Source organism: Lissotriton vulgaris, unplaced genomic scaffold (assembly GCF_964263255.1).
Source record: "Lissotriton vulgaris unplaced genomic scaffold, aLisVul1.2 SCAFFOLD_4172, whole genome shotgun sequence".
Taxonomy (NCBI): Eukaryota; Metazoa; Chordata; class Amphibia; order Caudata; family Salamandridae; genus Lissotriton; species Lissotriton vulgaris.
In genome coordinates, this window is record NW_028242404.1 from 89,773 (window position 1) to 105,570 (window position 15,798).

General features: G+C 47.9%; 1 pseudogene; it reads right to left on the minus strand.

Annotated features, from left to right (window-relative positions):
- The window catches only part of LOC147668979 (TSC22 domain family protein 1-like), a 56,659-nt pseudogene that overhangs the window by 14,051 nt on the left and 26,810 nt on the right, over positions 1-15,798 (minus strand).

A 15,798-nucleotide genomic window follows, 5' to 3' on the forward strand; every position in this document is an offset into this window, starting at 1 on the left:
TGGAGGAGAGCAGAGGAAGCGGCAGCTGTTCGTATCAGCTGAGGAAACTTTGACAAGAGAGGAGCCCTCCACGACCACGTTTCTCCGAGGCAGAAAGGCCTCGGAGAAACCACTGCCATTTTCGTGATTGGGGGGCGTGTTTTCGTTCTCTCCTCTTCCCATTGGCTGGAAGGTAAAATTCCAGCCAATGGGAAGAGGAGCGGGCGTGACTAAAAAAAAGACACGGAAACGCCCCCCAATCGCGTCAAGGCGGGCCCTGAACTCAGTGACGCTCCTCTCCTCCAATGGCTGGCCAGCATTTACGAGGCCAGCCAATGGAGAAGAGGGGCGTGTTCAGGCCCCCTATACTACTAATAAAAGATTTCGGCTCCGCCTACCCACTGCTTACGCAGTGGAACGGTAGCCGAAACCTAAAAATGCCAGCCATGTATGTTTAAAGAGCCTGCAAAGGCCTTGCTTTGACACTAAATAGGGTCTTAAATAAAAAAGTATGTATTCATTTGCAATGTGACTTTCTGTCTGGTCCTTTTATTTTCAGTCATGAATCATTCAGGCAGCCCTAGAACACATTTAAAAGTACTTTATATTTGCTTTTCGAAGTACACACAGATAAGTGCTGAAAATAGGGCTTTAGGTGACTGTTTATTTTTGTGCCGTCTGCAACATCAAAATAAAGAGCTGGCAACCCTAATCATGAGACTGGAGGTTTGTTGCAGGATCAGCACATTATTTATTTCCTTCACCCTCGATTCCCTGATTAATTCCATAATAGCAATAGTTTAACTTATATCTGAAACCCTGAGCCCCGCCAATAACATGCTGATTAACTTCAAGTATCTGGCAATTCACCCTGCATTCAGACAACTCAGTCCTCATTCTCACCCTCCACTTTCACACTCACCCTGAACTTATTGTTTTCCTGCATTTGCCACATAATCCACTGTCTGCTGCATAATTTGCAGATACAAAAATGCAGCAACACATGTTACCTCACAGTGGAAGGACCTTTCTAAAGGTAGACTGGTCACCTTTCTGTTGCTTATTGCTATATGTGGGTGTTAATGTGGTACTTATGAGGGGTAATAAAGGCCAGGACAACGTTAACAAGTGTAAAAATAGCAAAATAATGCAGTAATGCTATCACAAAATATGCAGCATAATTCGCCTTTGCTTGCTGCTGAATTTGGTCAACCATGCTGCATAATTTGGCCTTCTCCTGCCGCATAATTCCAATGGCCCTGTTTATAGTGCTAAGAAGTCCCAGCCTGTGGCAGAAAGCACTGTGAATATGTAAGTCATTATTTTAAAACAGTGTTTACATACTCTAAGCTAGACTGCTGCAAAATGATGCAGTGATTGAGATAAAACAAGTTCTTACAAAATATACTTTTTAGTAGTAAGTAATAAAACTATATCTAATGCAGACATTTTTTTAAGTGTCTCCACTATTCCAGATCCCAGCTGATAACTCTGTTACATTACATCTTAAAAAGAATAGATCTTTGCCACCATAAAGCTTTAAGCAGATCCACTGGAATTATTCAGCAGAAGAGAACACAATTATGCGGCAGGTTTGACTAAATTATCCAGCAAGAAAAGGTAAATTATGCGGCACAATGCGCCACATTTTGTAGTTAGCATTACTTCAATATTTTGTCATTTTAACTCACGGTAAAACTGTCAAGGGAAATATTTCACCTCATTAGTACCAGTTTAACACCCAAATACAGCAGTAAGCAACTACAAGATTACCAGTCTTTGCAAAGGCCCTTCCACTGCTCCAGAACACTTTGTCACGCTTTAAGTAACTTTTGTTCCGGTGGAGCTAGAATCAACTTTTTTTGTAATTGAAATCTGTGGATTATGTAGCAAATGCAGTACACTGATAATTATGTGGAAAGCGCTGATGCTGCAGAAACTCATAATTCCAGTGGCTCTGGCCTTAAGTGACTCAATCAATTAATGGCTGGTAAGAAGGCCGGTTTCTTTTTTAACTTTCTGCACTACCACCACCCACTTCAATTTCAGGCACAGGCATGTCAAAGTCAGTATTAACCATTCAGGGGAATTTTTGTGTGTGACTGCTGAGTCCATGGGGCAGCTGGTAGAAGGCCAGTAGGGTTGCATTCAGATGCAGAGCCCTAATCCTCTCGATCCTTGCGGCCTCACAGAAGTGGTCTAGGAGAGAGGAAAGGATCGAGATTCATAGATATTGTCAAAGAGAAGGCCCAGAATAGTGAGCACTCTATGCAAATGTTTACAAATGGCCAGAGACCGCTTCTTTAGAGAGATACCCCAAAGAAGGGGACAATTACGTTTTTTTTTTAAAGGGACATTAGTGAAGCTGGTACTGTTGCCAAGTGTGTAAGTGGCCACTGCTGGTTATCATAAAAGAGTAGATGCAGATGCAGAAGGACTTGGGCCCAGGAATTTGGGGGCCCACTGCATCACAATTATGACTGTCTACCTTTAAAAAAAGGGGCATCCGAGCATATTGTCCTTTCAAACATAGGACAGAGGTGATGATCCATCATGGTGGGGAAGAGGTAAAATAGGCAGAGGAGGTAGCCTGCTACTTAGGACTGCAGTTATCATTAGTGCAGCAAGTATAGTTGCATTGGGGTCAAAGAGTGTGAGGTGCTCACAACACCCCAATTATGGGGAGCAGTTGGTTTGGGATATCTGTTTTTGTTTGATGCATTTGCTGTTTTATAAGTTTCACAATTGGTGTGGTTCATAAGCTATAGAAAAAGTATTCCTGAAATCATCTCATAAGCCCCGCTCCCTGCACGCAGCCATGTCCATCCCGCTCCCCCTATCCTTGCCATAAAGTTTTGGAGGGGGGCCCGACCTCAAAACATTTTGCTTAGGGGGGGGCTCAGAGTAAAAAAGTTTGAAGACCTTTGCCATAAACTAATTAATAATACTAGTATACATTAGCGAGCATACACTGTTCAGCATCGCTGAAAGCTGGCTTGTAGCCTTAGCAATGGTCCTGAGGTGGGATTTATTTACCTAGCTTGGCAATACCCACATATCACAGACTACTGGATGCAGATAATCAATGCGATAGGGGTAATGATTGGATGCGGCCTGGAAATTTACCCATTGGCTGCTCTCTTGGGATATGTGAAAAAAATAAAAGAAATCGCATTGGAGATATTGCAACAGCTCTGTTGCTCGTGAAGTGCAAAGTCTTTATAACGTGGAGTGAATAAAAACACCCAAATGAATGAGTTTTTCAATGACTAAAAACTGTGTAACACCAACTGGGTGGTGTACGTGACTTAATAATGAGTAACACCAACTTGGAGGTGTAGTTGTCCCTTCTTCTGAGTTTGCTGCGCCTCATAAATATTTGGAAACAATGCAAATATATCTTGCCGGATGTGAATATTCCTCAAGTGTTGTGTACCTTGCATTTGTGCAGATTGTCCTTTGAGGAGATGGGTCAGGCTGGTATTACAACCTGTAACAGGGTTTCATTTTGTTTTCTGTAGAGTGGTCACCTTGTCTGGGGATGGGTGTTAGAATTTGGGGTCTCTAGTTGGCAGTGGTATACACCCTGCCCAAGTAGGGACCCTTCCTTTTAATCAGGATAAGAAGATTACGCTCCCAAGATAATCCCTGCTCGCCCCCTTGGTATCTTGGCTAAAGCACTCCGGCCTATCTTAGAGGCAGTGTGTAAAGTATTTGTACATAACGCACAAAGCAACACAGTGAAAACAAAATGGAAACCACACCAGTTAAAAAAAATAAAGTATCTTTATCTAAAACAGACAAGACCAAAATGACAATAATCTAACATACAGAACCCAAATATGACTTTTCAAATGTTTCAAGCAATTCTTTCAATATAACTCTATGGATGCAGTGATTTTACAAAAGTAACTCAGATGCGTCAAAATCAATAAGGCAAAACAGCTGCGGAGAACAAAAACATAGAAAAACACAGTGATACATCAGCTCCTGAGTCTACGAGGAGGCAATGTGTCTGTTGTACTGCACCCAGGAGAAGTGTTGCATCAAATCCAGACTGGAGGGGGAAGCGATGCATTCAAATCCAAGACTGTTCTGGTCTGCAGGTGATGCGTCATAAAAACTTGGTGCAGAGGTGCGATGTGTAGAAATCTGGATGTGTTGGAGGTTAATGTGTCTTTGGCAAACAGGAGATGCATTGATTCTTTCAGCTTCAGAGCAGGGCCTGCATCGGAGTCAGTGAGGGGGGTCATGGACCCCGGAAACATGGTGCACTAAACTCAGGCTGTGGCAGTTTCGTCTGCCACTGGTAGGTGCTGTGTCGATGTCTTCAGCCGCACAGGGTGTTTCACAGTAAATTCTCCCTTTACAGAAGTGCTGCGTCAGAAAAAGAGGCACAGGAAGGGCTATGCTCTTGATGGTTTCAAGTAGGTCTTTGCAGCAGGAACAACCTCTAAGTGCCCATAACTGGATTTCGTACCAAAAGACAGGTCAGAACTCCCAACAGTGGAGTTCAGGGATGCTACAGGTGAAGTCTATGTGTCCCTGAGACTTCTTAACAGGAGGCAATCTCAACATCAAACCCTTGAACAACAGACCTCCTGAGGCGGAAGCCGGGAGTGACGCTGTGCTGATATTTTAAAATTGTAACTGTGTTTTTGTGATTTTAAGACAAAAACTTGCACTCCCCCTTGGGCATTTACCGCGTTGCAGTCTAAACGCTGCCGCAGGATATTTGTTTGTGTTGCCGCCATCCCCGGGACACTGAGGCCACCCCCCCAACACCAGGCCACGCCCCCTTCCCACCGGGTCATATAAAGCGCGCTGATTCGCTAGCGCGATCCCTGAACAACAGATCTCCTGAGGCGGAAGCCGGGAGTGACGCTGCGCTGATATTTTAAAATTGTAACTGTATTTTTGTGATTTTAAGACAAAAACTTGCACTCCCCCTTGGGCATTTACCGCGTTGCAGTCTAAACGCTGCCGCGGGATATTTGTTTGTGTTGCTGCCATCCCCAGGACACTGGGGCCACGCCCCCAACACCAGGCCACTCCCCCTTCCCACCGGGTCATATACAGCGCGCTGATTCGCTAGCGCGATCCCTGAACAACACACCTCCTGAGGCGGAAGCCGGGAGTGACGCTGCGCTGATATTTTAAAATTGTAACTGTAGTTTTGTGATTTTAAGACAAAAACTTGCACTCCCCCTTGGGCATTTACCGCATTGCAGTCTAAACGCTGCCGCAGGATATTTGTTTGTGTTGCCGCCATCCCCGGGACACTGAGGCCACGTCCCCAACACCAGGCCATGCCCCCTTCCAATCATTCACCTCCTACTTAATATGTGCATCTTCCGGAAGCGCAGCGGACGAGCGCAGCGGGCGCACCGCATGCGCGCCGAAGGCGCGCCTAATGCAAGCCCGTCTGTGCCCGTCCGCGAACGGATTGAGGCCGGGGCCGGGCATGCTGACGGAGAGGCCGCATATAAAAGCCGAATTGTGTGGTCGCGGAAAACCTACGGTCTTTAAACACCATGGCTGATACCTGCACTCACAAGATTGACCTCGTGACCTCTACTCTCCCCCAGGCTTGCAAGACTGGTGGGACACTATTAGGAATACCGACTGACGGGAGGACTGAAAGAATTATTAAACCCAAACCATCGGTCAGCAGAGACCTCAAAGCGGGACTACTGAACTGTAGAGCCCTGGCTAAGCACACAGACGATATTTGGCTGCTACTGGAAGAACATCAGTGGGATGCGCTGTTTCTTACAGAAACTTGGCTCAATGAGGACAATATGACCGCCATTGCATTGGCAATTCCCCCGGGGTATAAAATATGTTTCTCCAATCGGGTAGGTGAAAAAAGAGGTGGCGGTGTGGTTGTTATATTTAATGAGCAGCTTACACTCACCGCCTCTGCCCCCACACTCATTGAGGGACTTGAGGGACTACATTTCTGTTTCCAAGTGGGCCCCCAACTATCACTAGCGGGACTAGTCATCTATCGCCCCCCAGGGGGAGAGGAGCCCCATCTAACTACTCTGGTGGATATCATTATCCAGACCTCCCTCCTTCACCCTCAGTTTCTTGTTGTCGGGGATTTCAATGTTCATATGGATAGGGAGGATTGTATCCCTGCAGAGATATTGAGATCCACATTGAATTCAGCCAATTTGAGGCTCATTAATGAGGGCCAAACGCATAGAGCGGGCCATATGCTCGATCTAATTTTTTCCAACATCAACAATATGGTGGCAGAGACACCGCTTCCACTGATATGGTCAGATCATTTTCTGATTCCATTTCAACTAAAATTAGCAGTTGACAAACCTGTGTCAAAAAAGCGCTTTTTTATGAAGAGACAATGGGATAAATTAGTCCCCGCCACTATGGGTCCAATCCTTGCTCAGAACTTACCTACCCTTACCTCAAACGTCAAAACTGACGCGAAGCTACTTAATGATTGGATCAGGAATATGGTTTCTTCCATTGCCCCGGCAACACTCGCAATTTCTAAACGTGATTCCCCTTCCGCTCCATGGTTCTCCCAGGATCTTAGATCACAAAAATCGGTCTGTAAAAGGCTTGAACGGCTTTGGAGACTAAACTACGAACCCTTAGGGAAAGTTTGCTATAAAGAAGAATCCAAACAACTGCATAAAGCCATTAGAAAGGCAAAAAAACAGTTCTATGCGAACTCTATTCAACAAGCCGAACATTCGGGTAAAGAAACCTTTAAAATAGTACAGTCCTTCTTCAAACCAATATGTGTCGAGAGGGAAGTCCCCCTGTCGATCTTGCTGTGCAATAGCATCTCCGACTTCTTTGACTCAAGAATTAAAAGGGTCTATGAGTCTTTCTGCCCAACGAGGTCAACGATAAAAAAGGATCTAGCCGACAAAATATTGAGCGGGTCTGCTTTGACACAATTTGATCCAATAGCCTTAAAGAAGTTATGCTAGAATTACATCGCTGTAAGTCAGGATCACCTGACGATCCCTGCCCCCCCAAACTTTGGAATCTCATGGCTGACTTCGTGGGCCCTGCCATTCAGCAAATATGGAACACTTCCATCTCATCGGGGTGTTCCCGAATATCTGGAAACATGCTACTCTCCTCCCATTAAAGAAAAAACCTAACGGGGACCCCAAGGATCTTAGTAATCTCCGCCCGATTTCTTTGCTGGCAGCACCGGGTAAAATGCTGGAGAAAGTAATCCAGTGTCAATTAAATCAGTTTATTGAAGATAACAAAATACTTCACGAGACGCAATCAGGCTTTAGACCCGGCTTTAGCACTGAAACAACACTAATTGAGGTGGCAGAGTCAGTGAGGTGGTCGATGGATTCAGGAGACTCTGCAATGCTGGTACTCCTGGATCTATCGACCGCTTTTGATACGGTTGACCACACAATACTGCTGTCGCGACTGGCTGAGATAGGCATCCAGGACCCGGTCCTGGAGTGGCTACAATCATATCTGACCCAGAGATCACAGAAGGTGGCACTGGGAGATGTTTCTTCAACACCAAAAGCCCTCACCTGGGCGTCCCACAGGGTTCGGCTCTTAGCCCACTTTTATTCAACATTTACCTGGCCCAGCTCTTCACGCTGATCGCCAACTGGGGGATTAAGGCAATATCATATACCGATGACACCCAATTGGTGTTCCCATATTCAGAAGTGTCGGAGGCATCTTTTCTGAGCTTCAAGGGCTGTCTCCAAGACGTAGCCTCTTGGATGAACACAAATAAACTAAAACTTAACGCCAATAAGATGGAGGTGAGACAGAGATCGGTCAAGCCCCCTCGCCTAGCCACTCGGCTAAAAATTTAGGGGTACGATGGGATGACAATCTGTCCTTTGCACCTCACATTCAGCAAGTAACGGGCTGCTGTTTGAGTAAGCTAAGAAATCTTCGTAAGATCCTACGGTCTTCTACCAGCAAGCTGCCGTAAAACCGTAATCCATGCCACAGTGACATCTAGGCTGGATTACGCCAATTGCTTATATCTGGGCTCACCAAAGTACCTTATACAGCAATTGCAACTGGTCCAAAAAGCGGCTGTGAGACTATTAATGCGGATCCCTTTTAAGCATTCAGTCTCTCCGCATCTTCTTTCCCTTCATTGGCTGCCAGTAGCAAGCAGAATAATATTCAAGGCACTTACATTGGCTTTTAGATCTCTGTACGGCAACTGTCCTAATTATTTGAAAGCACGACTGCCAAGGTACACTCAAGCTCGCTCCGTCAGATCCAACAAACGTGTTCAGATTGTAGTTCCTAGAGCAAAAAGAGCTCGGCTGGGAGGACAAACTTTTTCGTCCAATGTGGCAGCACTTTGGAACTCCCTGCCCCCAGCTCTCCAACAGGCTTCTTCCGAACTATGTTTTAGGCGTTTGCTAAAAACCTGGTTATTTGTCCAACCGCGCTAGACACTGCCACTTCTAGTCCACATGGTCTGAATCCTACCTTGTTCATCTAGCGCCGGGACACCTCCTCGCGAGGTAGCTGTTCGCGCTCTACAAAATGCCGAATTATTATTATTATTATATAAGAATCCTCTTAAACAGGATACCAAAGCAAAGTTTAAGTCCAGTCCTTCCTCTGCCCACAGACAGAAGCAGCAACCCAGAAAAGCACACACAGCCAGGGACCAGTACTCCTTCTGGCAGCTTTTCAGCTCCTCTTCTTAGCAGTGTCCTCGTAGTCCGTAAGTGTTCCAAAGAGTTACAGGGAAGGTGATGCTTTGGTTCCTTGCATGCAAGATTGGTGATGCGTCGGTTCCCTACTGCTGCGTAAGGGACGGTGATGCGTCGGTACTTCTCCGCATGTGGAGGTGATGCGTCTGTTTCTTACTGCGCTTCCGTGGCGATGAGACCCGCAATGCCGTGAATCAATGAAGATCTGGAGCAGTGAAACAAAATGGCGTCTTGTTCTTGATGCAACAACAATGCATGCATGCCCGATGGCCGTGCGGCGACTCTGTGAATCTTCTGAGCCGCGACAGGCCCTGCGATACGCTTCTCCGGTGATGCGATGGTATTTGCTGTGACTGCAACACTCTTTTCCGGCAATGCGAGGCGCTTTGGTGATGCAATGCAACAGCGGCAGCAGAGACACCCTTCTTCAGTGATGGGACGACAACGGCTGCGGCAGCATTACGATTCTCCAGCGATGCAACGGTATCTCCTGTGACACTCTTTGGCGGTGCGGCAGCGGGGACAACCTTCTGCAGTGATGCGACGATAGCAGCTGCGGCGACGTCATGCTTCTTTGTGAGTCACGTTTCCAGCTCCTGGCGACACATAGTCCCTCAGAAGGCCCAGCACAACAGGAGGCACTTCAAATTCCCAGCAAGGGAACTCAGGGAAGCTTGACAACACACAGGTTGTATTATAAAAATAAGTATTTTTATATAGACTTAACACAAGACCACAAATGACAAAATTCCACAATACTGTACTTTAAAATGGTAGAAATATCTTAGTACTTTTTTCATGGCAAATGCGACACTTTGCGTTCAATGTACCTTAGGATGCGTAACGCTATGCAACAAAAGAGTTGCAGGGAAGGTGATACATCGGTTCCTTACACGCAAGAAGGGTGAAGCGTCGGTTCCCTACTGCTGCGTAGGGGACGGTGATGCATCGGTTCTTCTCCGTGTGGGGAGGTGATGCGTCAGTTTCTTACTGTGCTTCTGTGGTGATGCGACCCACAACGCCGTGATGCGAAGCAGATCTGGTGCAATGAAACAAAATGGTATCTTCTTCTTGATGTGATAACGATGCGTGCACGCCTGACTCGGTGAATCTTCTGAGCTGCAGCAGGCCCTGCGACAAGCTTCCCCTGTGATGCGACAGCGTCTGCTGCGACGGTGACGGTGATAGCAGCAACGGCGATCCCCTTCTTCAGCGATGCGACGACAACTGCTGCAGTGGCGTCACGCTTCTCCAGCGATGTGACGGTATTTGCTGCGATGGCGAAACTCTTCTCCGGCGATGCGAGGTGCTTCAGTGATGCAATGCAGCAGCAGCAACACCCTTCTTTCGTGATGTGACGACAGCGCCTGCAGTGGCGTCACGCTTCTTCTTTGTGAGTTGCGCTTACAACTCCTTGCGACACACAGTCCCTCAGAAGGCCCAGCAGAACTGTAGGCACATCAAATTTCCAGCAAGAGAATGCATGGGAACTGGTTGGAGAAGTCTGTTATCGCTGAGAGTTCAGCAGGAGGCAAGCTCAATTTCCAAGGACTTGGAGATCCTTTACAAGTTGGTGAAGGTAGCACAAAGTTCCCTTCTCCAAACCACTTCTGGTCAGTCCTCAAGCACTTTGTTGACAAGACTCCATCTTTCCTTTGACAGTATGGGCCAGGGACATCAGCCGCACCACAGGAGGTGGAGCCGTCCTTGTGGAAGGCAGGCACAGCCCCATTCAGGTCCCACCACTCTACATGCAGATGGGTCTATTCAGCCCTGTGCTGGCTCACCCTGTCTCCTGGAATCCCCTAGCCCTGTCAATCAAATTCCAGACAAGGACTACACAACCTAGCAGAGGGAGGCTTGGACAGTTAGGCAAGAAAATTCCTACTTTATAAAAGTGGTATTTCCAAACACAGAATGTTAAAACCAACTTCACCAAAAGATGTATGTTATCATTCTGAGTTCAGGCATACTAAACTCGAATTTCTACCTAGTTTCCCTAGTCAATTAAGATTATAAGATTTTATAATCAAATTGCCCATTCTAGCCTATGGGGAACAGGTAGTCTTTCATTAGTGAAAAACGAAAATGGCTGTAATTCACTCTCAGGACATGCCACACACATCACAGCATGTCCTACCTTTTACCTACAATGCACCCTGCCCTTGGGCCTTCCATATGCAGAAAAGGGAAGGCTTAGGGACTGGCAAGTGGGTGCAATTGCCTTGTCTACACAGCAGTACCAGACTGCGCACAGGCACTGCAATGGCAGACCTGAAATACACTTCACAGGCTGCTTCTGTGGGTGGCACAATCAGTGCTGCAAGCCCACCAGCAGCATTTGATTATCAAGCCCTGGGCACAAGTAAACCAAACAAGCCAATCATGGAGTCACTAATCCATGCATCAATTTACTATAGGGAACATTTGCAATGTGGCACTGAATAGCAGTGGCACAGTGCCCAATGCATGTATATCGAGCAAAAACACATGAGGCAACAGCAAAAAATGGAAGGGAGACCCACGCCAATGGTGCCAGCTGTAACACATGTCCCCTCCAGCTAAAATGTGGGGAGAACTACCCTACCTCCTGGGAATTCTCATCACTAAGTCGGAAAAATCTGGACAGACCATCAGCATTGGCGTGTTCTGTACAAGGGTGGTGTTCCACCATGAAAACCATCCCCTGTAGGGAAATGGACCACCTCAACAGCTTTGGATTCTCATCCCTCATCTGCATCAACCATCTGAGGGCCCTCTGGTCTGTCTGAACCCGGAAGTGAGTCCCAAACAAGTATCCTTTCAACTTCTTCAGTGCCCAGACCACATAAAAAGCCTCATGCTCAATTGCACTCCACCTGTGTTCCTGTGGAAGTAACCTCCTACTGATGAAGGCTACGGGTTGATCTAGGCCCTCCTCATTTATCTGTGACAAAACAGCCCGTACACCATGCTCTGAAGCATCTGTGTGAACGATAAACTCTTTTGAGAAGTTGGGTGCGAGGAACACGGGCTCCATGCACATGGCAGTCTTCAGGGCATCAAAAGCTTTCTGACAGGTGTCAGTCCAAATCACTTTCTTGGGCTGCTTCCTGGAAGTCATCTCTGTCAAGGGGACAATGACAACCCTCCTGTAATACCTAGTGAGTCCTAAAAAGGCTTTCACCTCTGTCTGGGTCTTGAGGGGTTCCCAATCCAGGATGGTCTCAATCTTGAGCTGTAGGGGTGCTGCCTGGCTGCTCCCAACCTGGTGTCCCAAGTACACCACAGAACCCTGCGCGATCTGGCTACTCGCCTTGATCATGAGGCCTGCTCTCCCCAGCACCATCAACACTTCCCGGAGGTGGCGCAGATGTTCTTCCCAACTGGTGCTGAACATTGCAATGTCATCCAGGTAGGTGGCACTGAACTCTTCCAGTCCAGCCAACACCTGGTTGACCAACCTCTGAAAGGTGGCAGGGGCATTCTTAATCCCAAAGGGCATAACCTGAAATTGGTAGTGCCCATCTGGTGTGGCGGATGCTGACCTCTTTCTTGCCACATTAGTAATCTGCCAGTACCCAGTGGTTAAGTCAAACGTGCTGAGTTACGGGCAGCCACTAACTGATCAATGAGCTCATCTGCTCTGGGGATGGGGTGCGCGTCAGTCCTGGTGACAGAATTGAGCCCTCGGTAGTCCATACAGAACCAAAGTTCTGGAGTGACACTCGGTGCGGCAGCTTTTGGGACCAAGACCACTTGGCTGGCCCAAGGACTGTTAGAGGATGCAATCACCCCAAAACAAGTATTTTGGAGACCTCCTCCTTGATACAAGCTCTCACCCTGTCAGTCACCCTGTAAGTTTTATGCATAACAAGTGGACTGTCTCCAGTGTCCACATCATGGACTCATCAATCTGTGACACTGGGAATCAGGGAAAGCAGATCAGAAAACAGTCCCAGCAACTGGTGACAGTCATTCTGTTGCTTAGGGGTCAAGGTGGAAGAGAGGTTCACACCATCCACTGATCCATCTCGCTCTGCGCCAACAGGAGGTCAGAAAGAGGCTCGGTCTCCTCCTCCATTCCAGCATCTGTCGGTAAGGGCATGCCCATTTCGGACCTCTCCAAGTGGGGCTTCAGGCGCTTGACATGATTAGGAAAATTCTTCCCCTACTGCCTTTCAATGCTAGAAGAAAACGGGTGCAAGCCTTGATTCTGTCTTGGCTCGATTACGCCAACGTGCTTTATTTAGGCTCTCTATGTTCTACCATTAAAAAATTGCAAACCGTTCAAAATTGTGCTGCACGACTCCTTATTCAGGCCCATAATCTGTAATCTGCTAAACCCCACATTATCTCTCTGCACTGGCTTCCGGTTGCTGAAAGAATTCAGTTTAAGACACTGTGCATTACCCGTAATACTCTCTTTGCTGAAATGCCACCGATCCTCCGAACTCTCATCTCTCCCTACTTCCCTAGAAGATCTTTGCGCTCCGGGAAGAAACATCTTGCAGCTGTCCCTAGGATAAACAGAGTGCGGAGTGGTGGACGCCCTTTTTTATGTATTGCGGCAAAATGCTGGAACCAGCTACGGGACTATTTTCGGCTTGAAGCCAACATCTTGCCTTTTGAAATCTCCTGAAAACCCTTCAGTTCACTTGAATGTTCAGCTTTAGTTTGGAGATGGCTCTGTTTTAGTGCTGGGAAGCCTTTTGGTAGCTATGTGTTGTTTAAATATACATTCATTCATTCACATGCAGGACCTGCAAGGGGTTCCTGAGAGATCGCAAGACCACCAAGTAGGTAACAGGACTTTTGCGATCCACCACCTCAATTGGTTAGGTCCTCTTATCCGGGAGCGCACATGGCTCCACTGGGGCCATGACCAACACTTTCTGACCAAGCTGAAGCTCAACCAGAGTGCTATTCTTATCATACCACTGTTTCATCTCCTCCTGGCTGGCTTCTAGATTTGCCTCAGCGAGTTGCTTGAATCACCTAGTCTGGTTCCTGAAGGCCAGCATGTAGATATATACATCCTGGGGAGGTTTCCTGGGAGATTGCTCACAGCTTTCCGTGGCCAAACTCAGAGGTCCTCTCACTGGGTGACCATTGAGAATCTCAAAGCGGCTGAACCCTAGAGACTTCTGTGGCACTCCACGGTAGGCAAAGAGAAGGCTTGGTAAGAGGTCATCCCACTTATGCCTCATGGGTTCTTCCAGACCCATAATCATGCCCTTGATGGTCGGGTTGAACCTTTCGACCAGCCCATTACCTTGGGGGCGGTAAGGAGTGGTGAACTTGTATGTTACACTGCACTCCTGCCACAGGGACTGCATATACTTGGAAATTAAGTTTGTATCTCGGTCAGACACCGCCTCTCTAGGGAACCCCACATGGTAGAAAATTCCCATCAGTGCCCGTCCGACCACGGGGTCCATCACTGTCCTGAGAGGGATGGGTTCCGGGTACCGGGTGGCAGGGTCCACCAAGACCAGGATAAACTTGTTGCCCATGGCTGTCTTGGGGTCCAGTGGCCCCACAATGTCAATACCCACCCTTTTAAAGGGGGTGCTGACCACAGGGAATGGCTTAAGAGAAGCCTTTTGCTTCCTCCCACTCTTTCCAATTGCCTGGCAAGTCTGACAGGTCCTGCAATGAGTGTCTGAACTCTTGCGCATTTGGGGCCAATAAAAGTGGATGACAAGCCTCTCAATGGACTTGTCCTGCCTCAAATGTCCTGCTAAAGGCACATCATGAGCCTGCCCCAGTAGGAAGGCTCTGAAGCGCCGGGGTACAACCAGCACAAGGTCTGACACAGGCTCCGCAACCTTAGGCTCACTATACTGGAAACCATTCTCCCAGTAGATCAAATGTTATCCAGACTGATCACCTGCTGCCTGGTTTGCAGCCTGCTGCCGCAAACCCACAAGAGAATGGTACTTCTTCTGCTCCTCGCAGAACTCTTGCCTGGAGGATCCCCCTTCCTGCTGCCAATGGGTCTGCTCAGGCAGGTCCCCCAGTTCAGCCACCTGTTCCCCTCTAGGCTCCAGGGCATCCCCCTCAAGTTCTGCCTTATCCTGGACCGTGGGAACTTCAGGGGCCGGTTTCCTGCACCCCCGCCTCTTCTCTTTAAGGCAGGCACCTGGGCCCCCCTCTCAGGTTCCAGGTCCTCTTGAACACCCCTACTGGCTATCATAGACTGTGTGATCATACACGCCCACTTAGGCAGACTCAACATCTCTAAATGGGCTTTCTGCTCCACCTTATCACAAGGGGAGCTCTCCAAATCGTTACCCAACAGACAACAACAGGCATGGCTGGCCTCACAGCAACCTGAATAGACCACCTCACAGTCTCCTAAAGAGACAAGGGACATACCTGCGGGACCCCACCCACCTTGGGTACCCATCTCCTCCTCCAGGGCTACACTTGCCATCTGCCGGGGTGGTGTACCAGTCGGTGCTGTCTTTCATTACTGTGGTCACTGGGGATCAATAGACTTATGGCCCATTTCACCACACTTGAAGCACCTCAGGGGTCCCCTATCAACAGGTCTACCTGTCGGGCCCCTGGGCTTCTCATCAGGGAAGGCTGGGAACCTTTCCCTTGGATCCCTTGGGGATTACTTTGGGTCTCTTTCTGGAACTTTCTGTGTTTACCCTTGTCCCCCCCCACTCTTCTGCTGAGACCCTGCCCACACCTGACCCTTGTAGACCACGGATGCTTACCCAGCGGTCCGCCTCCTCAGCAAGCTTCCTTGGGTTAGTCAGCCTGCTATCAATAAGGTGCTGGCGTGGCTCTGGAAAACAATTACTTGACAAGTGCTCCAATGCAATGAAATCAAAGAGCGCCTCAAAATCATTCACTTTGCTACCCTTCACCCAATCATCCAATGCTCTGCAAAACAAAATTACATACTCTACCCAGGTGCTTGACTCCCACTTTTTGCAATTCCAAAACCTCTGTCTTATACAGTTCAGGAGTCAAGCCATACCTGGACATCAATGCTTCTTTCATATCTCTATAAGAATTGTGGACTTCAGAAGGCAAGTCTAACAAGGTATCCCGTCCCTCACTAAGGAACCGCCCCCAAAACCCTGCTCCCCAATCCTTCTCAGGGACCCGGTGG